Source organism: Pipistrellus hanaki (genome assembly GCF_964339955.1).
Source record: "Pipistrellus hanaki genome assembly, chromosome: 1".
Lineage (NCBI taxonomy): Eukaryota > Metazoa > Chordata > Mammalia > Chiroptera > Vespertilionidae > Pipistrellus > Pipistrellus hanaki.
Window position 1 is genome coordinate 130,633,675 of NC_140503.1, and position 14,053 is coordinate 130,647,727.

At 47.8% G+C, this 14,053-nt stretch overlaps 1 protein-coding gene across 2 annotated transcripts in view; it reads right to left on the reverse strand.

Moving 5' to 3' along the window:
- Positions 1 to 13,077, reverse strand: part of SFMBT2 (Scm like with four mbt domains 2) — a 207,140-nt gene extending 194,063 nt beyond the window's left edge. The window contains exon 1 of one of the 2 annotated variants that reach the window (XM_084869269.1): positions 13,023 to 13,077. The gene's annotated coding sequence lies outside the window, so the exon portion shown is untranslated. Of the gene's footprint in view, positions 1 to 12,578; positions 12,736 to 13,022 lie in introns of those variants that run through there. The other variant, XM_084869268.1, reaches the window with a different exon arrangement.
- Between the last annotated feature and the right edge of the window lie 976 nt (positions 13,078 to 14,053).

A 14,053-nucleotide genomic window follows, 5' to 3' on the forward strand; every position in this document is an offset into this window, starting at 1 on the left:
CCAAACAAGCAATGTCTGGCCTTGGCATGGCCTATACCTCTTTCTAAGCAGCCCCAAGCCTGGCACTAGTGTCACCTCAGTTGGCAGCTTAGCCTATCCCAGTTGCCTCCAAACCTGGCAAAGGCAGCTACCAACTGCATCCTCTTAAAGAGCCAAGGCACAAACTCTGTAGCTCCTACCAGGTAGCCCTAGGACACCAAAAAGCAATAACCGGCCTAGGTCTGCACCACAGCCCCCTAAGAAATCCCATAGCCAACACACCTGGTGGCTGACTTCAGACCACTTCAGCACAACACACCCAAAGGGTGGGCTTGGCAGGCAGGAGAGCTACTGAAGCAAATCCCTCTCAGTGCGGTCAGGCCCACACAACAGCTGTCTACTGTAGTCATGACCAGTCCCCATAGTCACTCAGCCTGAGGGTCAATCCCACAAACCTGCTATCAGCAATCAAGGGTCTACTATGACAGGAATGTACATACAACACAAGGATACCCTGGTGCACTGGCTCAGGTAACAGGGAGACTACACAACTGGGCCCCGCAGAACACATACTACACAAGGCCACCCTGCCCAGACTGGGAGGCACTGCAGCTCTACCTGATACATAGGAACAAACACAGGGAGGCAGCCAAAATGATGAGACAAAGAAACATGTCTCAAATGAAAGAGTAGAACAAAACATCGCCAAAAGAACTAAATGGCCCAGCCGATGTGGCTCAGTGGTTGAGTATTGACCTAGAAACCAAGAGCTCATGGTTCAATTCCCAGTCAGAGCACATGCCAGGTTGTGGGTCGATCCCCAGTCGGAGCCAGCCAATTGATGATTCTCTCTCATCATTGATGGTTCTACCTCTCTCTTCCTCTCCTTTCCTCCCTGAAATCTATTTAAAAACAAATTTTTAAAGAACTAAATGAAATGAAGGAAGAAAGCTACCAGATACAGAATTCAAGACACTGGTGATAAGGATACGCAATGAACTTAGAGGAAGACTAGGTGAAATCAGTGAGAACTTATATAAAAAGATAGAAACCATTAAAAAGAACCAGTGAGAAATAAGAATACAAGAACTGGACTGAAGAATACATTAGGTAAATCATTAGATGAGATCAACATCAGATTAGATGAAGCAGAGTATTGAATCTGTAACCTGAAATATAAAGTAATAAAAAACATCCAATCAAAACAGCAAAAAGAAATAAGACATTTTAAAAAATGAAGATAGTTTAAGGGACCTCTGGAATAACATCAAGTGTAAATTCCCTTCAGAGGGGTACAAGAAAGAGAAGTGAGAGAGCAAAGGATTGAAACCCTATTTGAAGAAATAATGACAGAAAACTTCCCTAACCTGGTGAAAGAAACAGATATATAAGACCAGGAAGCACAAAGACTCCCAACACATCATAATTAAAATGCCCAATATTAATGACAAAGGAAGAATATTAGCAGCAAGAGTACAGCAGTTAGTTACTGACAAGGGAGCTCCCATAAGACTGTCAGCTGATTTCTCAACAAAAAGTTTGTAGGCCAAAAGGAACTGGCACAAAATATTAAAAGTGATGGAAAGCAAGGAAGTACACCAAGATTATGTACTCTACCCACTAAGGCTATCATTTAGAATTGTAGGACAGATAAAGAGCTCCCCCAACCAGAAAAAGCTAAAGAAGTTCATCACTACTAAACTACTATTATAAGAAATGTCAAAGGGACTTTTTAATGTAGAAGAATAAAAAAGATTAAAACTATAATTAAGCCATAGCTGGTTTGGTTCAGTGGATAGAGCTTCCACCTGGGAACTGAAGGGTCCCAGGTTCAATTCTAGTCAAGGGCACACGCCCAGGATGCGGGCTAGTACAAGAGACAGCCAATCAATAATTCTCTTTCATCACTGATGTTTATATCTCTCTCCCTTTCCCTTCCTCTCTGAAATCAATAAAAACATATTTTTTAAAAAGACTATAAATAAAATGGCAATAACTATATTCCTATCAATAATTACTTTATTTTTTATTTATTTTATTTTATTTTTTATTAAATTATTATCTGTGTACATATACTATTCAATAATTACTTTAAATGTAAATGGATTAAATGCTCCAAGACATAGAGTGGCTGAATAGACTAAAAACAAAAAACAAAAAAAACAAGAGCCAGACATATGCTTTCAGGTAAAAAAAAAAAAAAAAAATAGACTGAAAGTAAGGGGATGGAAAAGATAGTTTATGAAAATGCAAACAAAAAATAATCTGGGGTAGCAAGAGTTATATCAGGCAAAATGAGCTTTAAAACAAATGCTATAGCAAGACAAAAAAAATGAGTATTTCACAATGATGAAGGGGTCAATCCAATAATGGGATATAATCCTTGTACACACACACTCAACATAAGAGCACCTAACTATATAAAGCAAACATTAATAGCACTATTTACAATGGCCAAAATACAGAAATAACTTAAGTGTCCACCAATAGAGGACTGGATAAAGAGCATGTGGTACATACATAAAATGGAATATTACTCGGCCATAAAAAACAATAAATATTACCATTAGCAATAACATGGATGGACCTACAGGCTATTATGCCAAGTAAAGTAAGTCAGACAGAGAAAGACAAATACCATGTAAAATGATTTCACTTACATGTGGACTCTAAAGAATAAAATAAATGAATAAGCAAACATACTCACTCATAGATGCAGAGAACTAATGTTTGGCAGATAGGAGGAGGGTTTGGAAGCTGGGTGGAAAAGGTAAAGTGATTAAGAAGTACAAATAAGCAGCCAGGGAACAGTCATGGGGAAGTAAGGAAAGCATTTGGAATATAGTCAATAATATGTACGGTGCCAGGTGGGTACTTAAATGTATCAGGGGGATAGCTTCGTATGTTATTTAAATTTCTAACCACGATGCTGTACACCTGAAACTAGTATAATATTGTCAACCATAGTTGAAAAAAAAATGTTTATTTTTTTTAAAAAAAGCTCTTTCTAATTCTCATAATATTCCCTTTCCTGTTCTGTTCTATTCCTGTCACATGAATGCAAAATCTTCTATTATATCCTGGAGACAATTGACTTTTTCTTTTTTTAGATTTTTTTTCTCTCCCTTATAAGAAAAGTTATTTTTTACCTTTTTATATTAGCTGCCTTCCTCATAAATCTGAGTTTTTGTATTTAAGAGTGGGAAATTAAAAGGCTGATTGGCATCTCTGAGCACAGGGGTGGAGGCTGTTGATCTTGGAGATCAGTGTACAAAGACCTGCTGGGCCAATCCGAGAGGAAGCCCCAATATGAGTGTCTTTAAGTCTTTGCTCCAAGGTTGCTCAGAGTGCACGAAAAGGATTTCCCAATATTTCAACATATAAGGGCTGGAGATATCTGTCTACTGTTCACTTGATTAGAATTGAGCATCCTAAGTAGACATAGTCAGTTTCTTCTGAGATTAGACAAGTACAGACTAAAAGAGAGAAAATCTTCCCTGCCCCTTAAACCCAAAGCAATAAAGATCTGTCCAGCTCCAACTTCAGTTTTGCACTTAAGAATCAATGAACACGCCGAAAACGGTTTGGCATCGGCCTGCGGACTGAAGAGTCCCAGGTTCGATTCCGGTCAAGGTCATGTACATTGGTTTCGGGCACATTCCTGGTGGGGGGTGTGCAGGAGGCAGCTGGTCGATCTTTCTCTCTCATTGATGTTTCTTTTTTTTTTTTCCTTCATTTTTTTTTTTTTTATTGATTTTGTACAGAGAGGAAGGGAGAGAGATAGTTAGAAACATCGATGACAGAGAGTCATCGATCAGCTGCCTCTTGCACACCCCCTACTGGGGATATGCCTGCAACCAAGGTACATGCCCTTGACCAGAATCGAACCCGGGAACTTTCAGTCCCCAAGCCGACGCTCTATCCATTGAGCCAAACTGGTCCCAGCTCATTGATGTTTCTGACTCTCTATCCCTCTCCCTTCCTCTGTGTAAAATATCAATAAAATATATATTTTTTTAAAGAATCAATGAATACTCTTTCTCCCTTAAGCCAGTACTTACTAATATACCATGTTTTCATCTTGACTGTTTACTAGACATAATACATGTTAAACTCTCATTGTGCAACTGGAGTTTAAAACAACTTATTCAAACTCAGGAGAAAAAGCAAAACTTCAAACTATAATAAAAAGCTATCTTAACATTAGAAATCATTCCAATCTCCCAAATGTTTACTGCTTAGAAGGTCTCACTCTAGTAAGCCATATATATTAGTGATAAAAGAAATGTGTTTATTTCAAAGTTACCCAAGTGACTTACCCAAGGTCAGAGGAAACAAACAGAAGAGCCACTGGTTCACTCTAACCATCGGGCCTTAGTGCACTCTATCCACCTATTACATACCTAGTGCACTTTCTAAAATAATGCCAAAGCCAATTTCCATAAAAAGTGAGTACTACGATTTGGCAAAACTTGACTTTTTCTCCTGTGCTTTAAAGGAAGTGAAATTAATTTTTCTTCATATAGACTGGAGATCTGACTTGCCAGCTTCAAACTTAACCAGGGGAAGAGTCTACAACCAGTTGATGATCCCAAAAAGGGCACAAGACAGACACTGCTTAGTTAGGTCTATCTGCAGTTTTCTACAAGAGAATGAAATCTATACTAATAAAAGGGTAATATGCTAATTAGATTGGGAGACCTTTCAAAAGTCCTTCCAGACAAGGCCATTGAGTCTCCAAAGACTCAGTCTCCTTATCAATGAAATAAAGATAATGCCACTCAACTGCAAAGTATAAATAAGAGAATGCAGATACAGCAGCAGGCACAGTGACCACTGCATGACCACTACACCGTAGCTACAGTTTCATGACAGTGTAAGGCTAGGAGTTACTCAGGGCCTCTAAAGTCTCATTCTCCTCATCAGTGAAATGGGGGAATAACACTGGCATCAAGTAATGAAATACAAAGCAATAAGAGAGACTGGAAAACAGTAGATATTTAAATAAGCAATTATTTTTTCTTTAACATTAATCCAAGTAAATAGGTAATTCCAAAATCCAATTAATAACACAATTCCTTTATCCTTAATCCCTAGACCTACAGATCCAAGCATCCAGTTTTTAAATGAGCACCTATTTAAGTTATATTGAAAACAAGACTTTGTAGAAACTTGCACTTAGGATTTCAGATTCTTGTATTATACCTTAAAGTGCTGCCATTCGCACTTCAGTTTTTACCAAAATGGGAAACAACAGCAGCAACTTGCCAAATGTAGCAGGTAGAGAGGGTATACTTTAATAAGTCTTTATAAGATCTTCACTTAGCCAATAAAACTTCAGAGGAGGGGGAAAATCACAGAATAAAAATCTGTCCCATCTTTTTCTGTCCCATTTTTTGTGTCCCTCCAAATCTCACTTCCATAGTCACAACTGATGACATCATTTGCCCTACTTTGCAGAATTCACCAAATGCTTTAACAAGCACTGTGTCTACCAAAATGTGTCCTTTTTGTTTTTAGTTAAATCAAAAAGAATGAAACCAAAAGGCACAATGGAATCTTTCTTTCATCACTGATTTCTTTCATCAAAAACATCTATCTTATCACAAGAATGGAAACCTAAGTGACAAGAAAATAAAACTTTTTTTATTAGTGAGTGTCATCTTATCAACACAAGGGATCCTAATTTCAACACAGCCAACACTGTGTTAGCCAGCAAGATTATTTTTCTTATGAACTGTCCCAGGACATTTCCAGTATTACAAAGAGAGGAAATACTGCTAAGTGACCCAACATAACGAGGGGAAATTGTCAGCCCTGATTCTTTCCCTCACTGGCTATAGTCATCCACCCACACTACAAATATTAGTGAATGAGGTCCACTTATTCAAGCTGTTGGGGAGGCTGGGGTACAGAGGGCTATATGGAAAGGTCCTTCTAGTCCTAGCAGTGAATAGAGCAAACTCAATTAGGTATTCTTTTTCTTTTTCTTTTTTCAATAAAATATATATTTTATTGATTTTTTTTTTTTTTTTTTTACAGAGAGGAAGAGAGAGGGATAGAGAGTTAGAAACATTGATGAAAGAGAAACATCTACCAGCTGCCTCCTGCACACTCCCCACTGGGGATGTGCCCACAACCAAGGTACATGCCCTTGACCGGAATGGAACCCAGGACCTTTCAGTCCGCAGGCCGACGCTCTATCCACTAAGTCAAACTGGTTTCGGCTCAATCAGGTATTCTTTATGGCTTGTATTCAAAGACATGCTGACCTAACCATGTCCATGACATTACTGGGGTTATTGCGAAATTCACATTTATGTATGCCTCAATCTTCTCCAAGCCTCTCCCTTTCCATAGCAAGAAAGAAAACATAACCCCACATGGAGCTTAAGTCATTTAACAACAATAGCACTTCTGCATAGTGAACTACAACCTGCTATTTCACAAATATATCCCCAGCGACTGCCAACCAACATCATAGTGTTGTCACTATACTTTGCAGACAGGAGACCAAAAGATGAATCATTTGGCCATGCCTGCATAGATGCTGAATCACAGAATTTTCCCCCAAGAGAAGCACGAAGATTCCAGTCCAATGCATTCCTTTTGTAGATAAGGAAATGAGGCTCAGAAAGCTGACATATTGGTCCTATGTCACACAGCTAGGCAGAAACATCTCTGAAGCCAGAAGCCACGCCTGCTGATTCTGTCTTCTCTTTTCCTCTGTGAGGAACCTTTCTTACAAAATAGAGTTGTTAGATCCTGGATCACCACACTGACGGCACAGGTTGGCTTTCCGGTTTATTGTGAAAAGCATAATTTTCTTAATTATTTTTATTGGTAAAATTGGGGGCAATTAAGTTGTGTGGGCCCTCAGAAAGAAGATACCTACTAAGAATGGCTCCTGGTGGCTAACTGGACTTAAATTTTTAAAAAGAGAACCCAGCAGCCATTTCTGCACAGGAGCCCCTCACACAAACTGCAGTTCAGGGAGAAGCCTGCATTGAACTACCTGCTTACTGTTTCCGCCTTCTGAGCCAGCCCTTTTAAAGGAGTTCCTGGAATCCCATTTCAATCAGTAGGAACGATGCTTTTCCCATCCAATCTTAGCTCCACAGCTATATTCCCCATCAGCTTTGATACGGGCCAATCAGAGCATCTCTGTTCCAACCAATCAGGACAGTGTTTTTTTGTACCAATCAGACTTTAAAGATCTGGAGCCCTCTTTTGCATTAGAGGACCAGGGGCTTGGGGATTATTTTTTTCCCCATGTTTAAGTTAACTCTCCTTTGGCTCTGGGAGTGCAAGTTTTCTTTTCACAAAAGACTGTTTTCCTGCTGAGTTGAAATACCAAAAATGGTTTGCTGACCTCAGCAAAGCAAACCAGATCAGCAAGGAGCAGGGCAGAACAGAGTTGTCTAACAGGAGGGGCCTAGCCCCAGGATTGCCTCATACCCCTGATGTTTTCACAGCCAGCGGTATCATAATCGAACTGTTTGGCATGGAATAAAGTTTCCTTCTTCACCAAACCTCAGATTAAAGATTCCTACTATCACCAATAACATGACATCAGTTGACAATGACATTTGTTACCAGAGTGATGTAGATGTACTGGTAAGAACAGTTTCAAAAGACACACACAAGATATGTCTTGAATTACGGTACAAGAAACTCTTACAAATTCTTTGTGATCACTTCACTGCTAAGTGAACTCCAAGTATTCCAAATTATTGAAATACTAAGAAAGAGATGTCCAAATGTATAATACTGAAAATGGGAGTCATTCAAAGCCCACTATGGGCCACTTCTGTTTAAATTGCTCAAGAAAAGAATTATTTCACTTTGATATCCTGACAAAAACTTTAAGGCTTAAGAACAAACCCTACAGAGTCTGCACTGTCATTGCACATGCTTCTTAAATCCCAAAAGCACTGTATCAATGAAACGGAACCTTCATTCACTGACTGCTCGGCGACAGCATACCCAGCATTTCTTCTCAGGTGGGGCAAGTCCTCTGGAGACACTGGCACATAGAGAAAGGCAGGACATGCCCCTTCCGCTAGAGTGGCAGAAGTGGGGTTTGATGAAGTGGTTCTATACTCCCAGGGCAGCAAAGGAAGGTCAGTGATAAAAGAGAACAGAGAGGACAGGCCAAGCCTGAGATCACTAAGGCTTTTTCTACTTTCTTAAGGAACTTAGGCTGACTTCTTTTTATTTGGTTAAGAATCATGAAGCTAGTTTTAAAACTTTAAAAAAAAAATTCGTCCATAATTTCTGCAAGAAAACATGAAGAGGAAAAGCTTTCTTATTGAAATATCCCAAAAGGATAGCCTGTTTGAGGTTCCTGGTGCAGGTATACTAATGAGAAATGAGAAATTCATCAGTTCTCATCCCAGCAGGTCTCAGCCGTCACTTCTAGAACAACAGGCTTCTCAACTGGGTGGTTGGTGGCACTCTTCTCTAGAGTGGGGGGCCACAAGTAAGTGGTTTACACTGGCCCAGGACGTTCGGCCCACAGGACAAACTTCGATGGGGGACTAGGGGGTCTCTGGTGTTCATGGGGGTGTGCCCCTGTGTCTCCTCAGCTTTTTCAGGCAGGCAGCTTGGTCCCAGGACTAGCTAAGGTAGAAAGATCTGAGACAGTACTAGTATTCGTGGAAAAGAGGAACTAATGTGTGCAAATACGGCAGGCAAAAAGTGGCAGCTCTCCTATCTCAAAGGATATAGCCTGGCCAACAATTCCCTCTATCAAGGCTTCTTTCCTCCCCCCACTTACCCCCGCTCAATCTCTCTCCACCCCTGACTGCCTCCGCAAGAAATGAGGCCGAATTTAAGCCTGCTTTTGCGTGTTCTCCAATCTGGTAAAACATGGGTCCGTTTGCTCGGCGTAGTCATGCCAATTTGATCCCCCAGGTCCCTTGGCTATGGCGCAAGATCAGAGAGGTGAGAGAAAGTGGAGGGCAGCTGCGATGGAGCAGGATTCAGATAAGGTTTCCCTTCCTTGAATGCTGTTTCCCTCCGGATTCGCAGCAATAGCGCCGCTGGAGCCAACAAAACAAAATGTAGTGCAGGACGCCTGTCTCAGGGGCCTGGGCCAGGAGCCAGGACCCTCCAACGCACCCCTCCCCCTCCTCCGCGGGGGTCCGGGGAGGCAAAGCAGAGGACGCTCTGGGTGAGGAGTCTGACCTCTGCACCGAAAGGGGAAGGAGTCTCCGCAGGGCCAGTCCCTGGAGCCCTGACTTTCCCGGAATCCCACCCCACTCTAGAAACCCACAGACCTCGAAAATTCTGAAAGCGAAACTGCTGCAAGCAGGTCTCCATAAGTTTGGGAACCGCGTCCCCCAGGCTTCTTGGCATTCTCTCTGCACTCCCCGGGCCACAAATGCCGCCACCGAAGACAGGGACCCTAGGGGTGGCGACCGCTCCCGCAAGGCCACCCTCCGCGTCCCCGTGGCACCTCCCTAGGCTTTTCACTGTAAAGGTCCCCAGCCCCGGTCTCCCGCCAAGGGGTGCAGGGCGGTGGTCGGCGAGGCTCCTCTGGCTCCTCCCCCACAATAAAGAGAAACTCGGGCCCTTCGAAATCCTGTGGAATGCGCTTCGTAAATCCCGGTGGCACATTTGCTTCCAAGGCAAAGCGCGGTGCAAAAATCGCAGGTTTCCAGGCGATTCCTGGCTGGGGGGAATTGTGCGCTTGTGAGCGGCGACGTCAGGAGGAGGAGGAGGGGAAGGGTTCCCGGCTGGAACTGCAGTTCACAGGCACAGAGCCATCTTCCACTTCATGGAAGCCCACGGAGTTCACAGGCACAGAGCCATCTCCTCTTCACCGAAGCCCCCGGGAGCGCCGGCCCGGAGAGGGCGCACCGGCAGCGCAGGCTGGACGCCCCGGGGAAGCGCCGCGCGCTCGGCCCCAGGAGGCGGAGGGCGTCTTTGCTGAAGTGTGGCCCGTCGCTTATCCCAGCTTCCCACGTGGGAGGGGACATCTGCCACAGGGTCTCCAAACCCAGTGACGCTTAACCCTGACCCTCCCACACATACACTCGGGACACCGCCAGAGACAGGGCTCGGCGCGGTACCTACGTGGAAAGGACGCGATGATCTTATCGACTCCCCCTAACCCCCAGAGGCCCCTGCAAATGCCCAAAGACCCCCGTCACTGCGTTAACTACAAACCTAGCCAACACTAGGATTTAAAAACGTCTCAGTGCACTTGGCAGAGGTGCCATCAGGTTCACCGGTGCAGAGAAGGGCACCTGGACATGCCACCGCCAGGCTCCGGAGACCGTGCACTGCAGCCGCGTGGCCCGGGTCGCCCGGTCCCCCGTTCCTCCCACAGCCGCCGCCGCGAAACCTCCGCTCAGCGCCTGCGTCCAGGCCGCTGGCGACCCCTGTTGGGGACCTCTGTCTACAGCCAAGCGAGCTCGCGTTTGCTGGCTTTTTCCCTTGGGCTCCCCTTACAGGCTCCGACTTCGACCCCAAACTCCAGTTCCAGACCCTCCCGGATCCCTGATTCGAGCCTTTCTCAGGCACCTCGCCGCCGACTCAAACCCCAAGGCCACAGCCCCGCCCGCTAGCAGGGAGGACGCCTCTCGCCAATCGAGCCCTCCAGGAGCCGAACCTGGGCTAGAGACACTTTCTTCGGAGATTTTCCCCATCCCCCACCTTCCTGAGAGGGCAAGCCCAGAGCAACTCCTAGCCGAGACCGCCTCGACCCTACAGGCGTTTTTGGCGGAGGTCCCAGTGCCCCGGCTTTTCTGCCGCTTCCCTTTCCCCCTCCCCACGTCGGGGGGCCCCTCCCCTCTCCACCCCTCCGAGGCTCGAAACCAGCCGGAGCCACGGCGAAGGGCAGCGCGCCCCCCGTGCATGCACACACAAACCCCCACAGGCTCCCGCAGTCCGGATGCACCCCATACCCTGGACCTTTTCCTAAGTGCTCCTAAGTAGCACCTTCTCGCTCCACCTACTCCAAAGCGTGACCGCACAAGATCCAGCACACGGAGAGAAAGCGAGCGCGAGAGCCCCGTCTCGTAAAAAAAAGCCGAAATAAATCATCCCTTCTTCCCTCATGTATTTTGCACCACGTGTCAGCAGTGTGTCACGTCAAATCATGGCAGGATCTCCTCGTTCCAAGATGCACTCGCACAACACACACACACATTCGGGGCGGGTCTCTTTGACATCACCACCGCCGCCCCACACCCCACCTCACACCCCACCTCTGAAGCTGCACACACAGGTGTGCACCCAGACCCAGAAGCCACACAGCCCTGGTGCTCCGAGGCCCCGGCCCCAGCCAGCGACGCCCCTCTCCCCTCCAGCGATGAATGCGCTGGGCACGCAGACTTTGCCCACGGAAAAAACGAAGGCAGCTCGCGGCCTCTCCTCTTCCCCGCTTGATTCGCTAAAGCAGCTCCCGGAGCAGCCAACGAAAGTAGAAACGAAGGGGAGGCAACTCCGGCGGCGTTTTTTCCCACTTCAAAACCTTTATTTTCAGTTTTTAAAAGCCACCTTGGCCCGCCATGTTGGAACTGGCACGGTTCCCAAACGCTCCTTCCCCGCAGCTGTGGCGCTTCCAGGAACACGAGTCCCCACCGGGCTCTGGACGTGGGTCTGGCGGCTTCCCACCGCCCAGGCTCTCCCTCCCCGGCTTAGTCCCCTCCCGCCACCAGGGTCAGAACCGATAGATATATCACTGCAGTTGTTGTTTTTGGCGGATTTTACACACACACACACACACACACACACACACACACACGCTAAAAAAAATAACTCCAAGGCCAGATCAGGTTAGTAATTCTGAAAGGAGGTCATATGAAAGTAGACAACAGGAAAGCCCCAAGTGACAGGATATTACTTGAGAGAGAGAGAGAGAGAGAGAGAGAGAGAGAGAGAGAGAGAGAAAAGAAAAAAAAAAAGAACAAAAAGCTCATCCACGCCGGAACACGCTCCAAAACTACTGCTGACAATTTCATTTCGGCTGCACAGGCAAAGGTTTCCAAGGGGGCGATTCCGAATGTGTGCCGATTTTCCACCCCCTGGATGGTTGGTCTCCAGCCCCCCCCCCATCCCTGCCCCCAACAGGGAGAGAGAGAGAGAGAGAGAGAGAGAGAGAGAGAGAGAGAGAGAGAGACCCCAGCGCAGAGCTCGGGGGAACAAGGGCGGCTGCGTCGCTAAAAGGAGCGCAAATGAGGAAGGTGGCGGCGGGAGGGGGCCGCGAGCACCCGGGGCGGAGGGCACTTTGCAACTCCGGACTGAGTCCCTCCCGGAAGGCCGGGGTTTCCAAGCCCGGGGACCGGGGAACAGAGGACTGAGGAAGCAAAAATGACAACCGGAGCGCAGAGCGGAGTTTGGGGTTCTGCTCAAGTGCTGTCGCTCCCCCCACCCCCAGCCTTTCTCTTTCGCTCCTCTCCCTCAGCCCCCCGCGCCCCCCTTCCTCCTCCACCCGCCTACCCCAGGCTGCATGGAGCTTCCCTTTTTTCCTAAGTTAAAAAAAAAAAAGAAAGAAAAGAAAAGAAAAAGGAAAGAAAAAAACCTGACCATCGCACTCAACCTGCGGGCCGGAGGTCTGCCGGCGGGGCGAGCCGGGCGCGGGGTCCTACCTGGTGAAGTTGGTGCTCCCTCCGCCGGGACCGAGGACCCGGGCGCCGCCGGCGGGGACACCGGCCTCGCTCGCGGGCTCCGCCGGGCTCCCGCTCGCTCAGCCCCGCTCGCTCGCGCCCAGCCCGCCGCCTCCCTCGCGCGCCCGCTCCGGTCCTCCGACTCCCACTACAGCCTCATTCCAATATGGCATCCTCTGTGTGCGCATGCCCGGCACTCTTTTTTTTTAAGATTATTATTTTGTGTGTATGCAGCGAACTCCTTCAACGACCTTTCCCAGCGCCTGCCGGTGGCCTGAAACCAATTAGCCTGCGGGACGTTCCGGACTCCCTCCCCAGCCCCCGCGCCCGGCTCACCGCGCACCGCACACCGGCACGGCTAGCGCGCCCGCGGCCCCCTCTCGGCCCGCTCTCCTTCCTCCCTTCCCGGAGCTCCCGCCTCCATACACGATCTGCAGAAAGTTCACATCACAGGCTTCTCCGCAAACCCATCTGCGGGGAGATCTGGGCGCGCTCCGGGTCTCGCTGGGCACTTTGTTTTCGCGGCTGGCAATCCCTCTGCGGACCAAAGGCACAGACACACCAACCTGCGCTTTATCCGCCGAGGACTCGTCGGGAAAGAGCGACCCCGAGTAAAATTCAACGCCCAAAGCCACCTTTGCCCCTCCCACTGCGCCCCACCCAGCAATTAAGTTGAGCCTTTTCTATGGAAATGAAAATATGTCCTAGACCCTAGGGTTGGCCGGAGGGGGCCCGAGAGAGGTTTTCCATTTGGGGCTGCTGGGGGTGAGCTTGCCGCCGCGATCTACCGGGGCTGGTCAGGACGCAGGTAACGAGGGTCGCCACGGCGTCTCCTGGGGCAATGCCCAGACCTGGGTGCCCTCCTCGGGGCCTGTGGTGGCTCTTGTGGGGCGGAAAAGAACCCTGCCAGAGTTCTCGTGGCCTTTGGCGACTCTTGGGATGAATCGGAGGCGGCGCAGCCGGGAGCTAGGCAGGGAGTCCAGCCGGCGTGCGCGGGTCCGCGAGCGCCTTGCCCGGGGCATGGGAAGAGGACAAAGAGGATCTTGCAGTACCTGCGGCGCAACGGTTGGGCAAAGAACGAACGAAAAATTCCCAAATTCGGAAAAGCTGGTGACGCCGAGTGGGCAAGAATGAGAACTTCCGAAGATGGGCTTCGCTGTGCTGAAGAGTGAGAAGATGCTGGTTGGGGGCTGTAATTTACTTCCCTGAGAAATAGAAAACGGACAAGTTCCTTGGAGGGAGGGGATGGGAGTTGCTCTATTGCTCCAGGGGATAAAGCCTCCCAATCCTGTGTCGCCCTTTTTCCTATGAACCCCTCGTGCAGACCCCAGAGGTTCAAGAGGACCCCACGGGGCGCCCCGGCTCCTGGGGGTTTACCTCTCCTCCCGCCCTCCCGCGCCCCGCCACCCTAGCAGGTCCTAGAAGCTCCAGCAGTTGAGACCTTTGGAGGAGAGAAT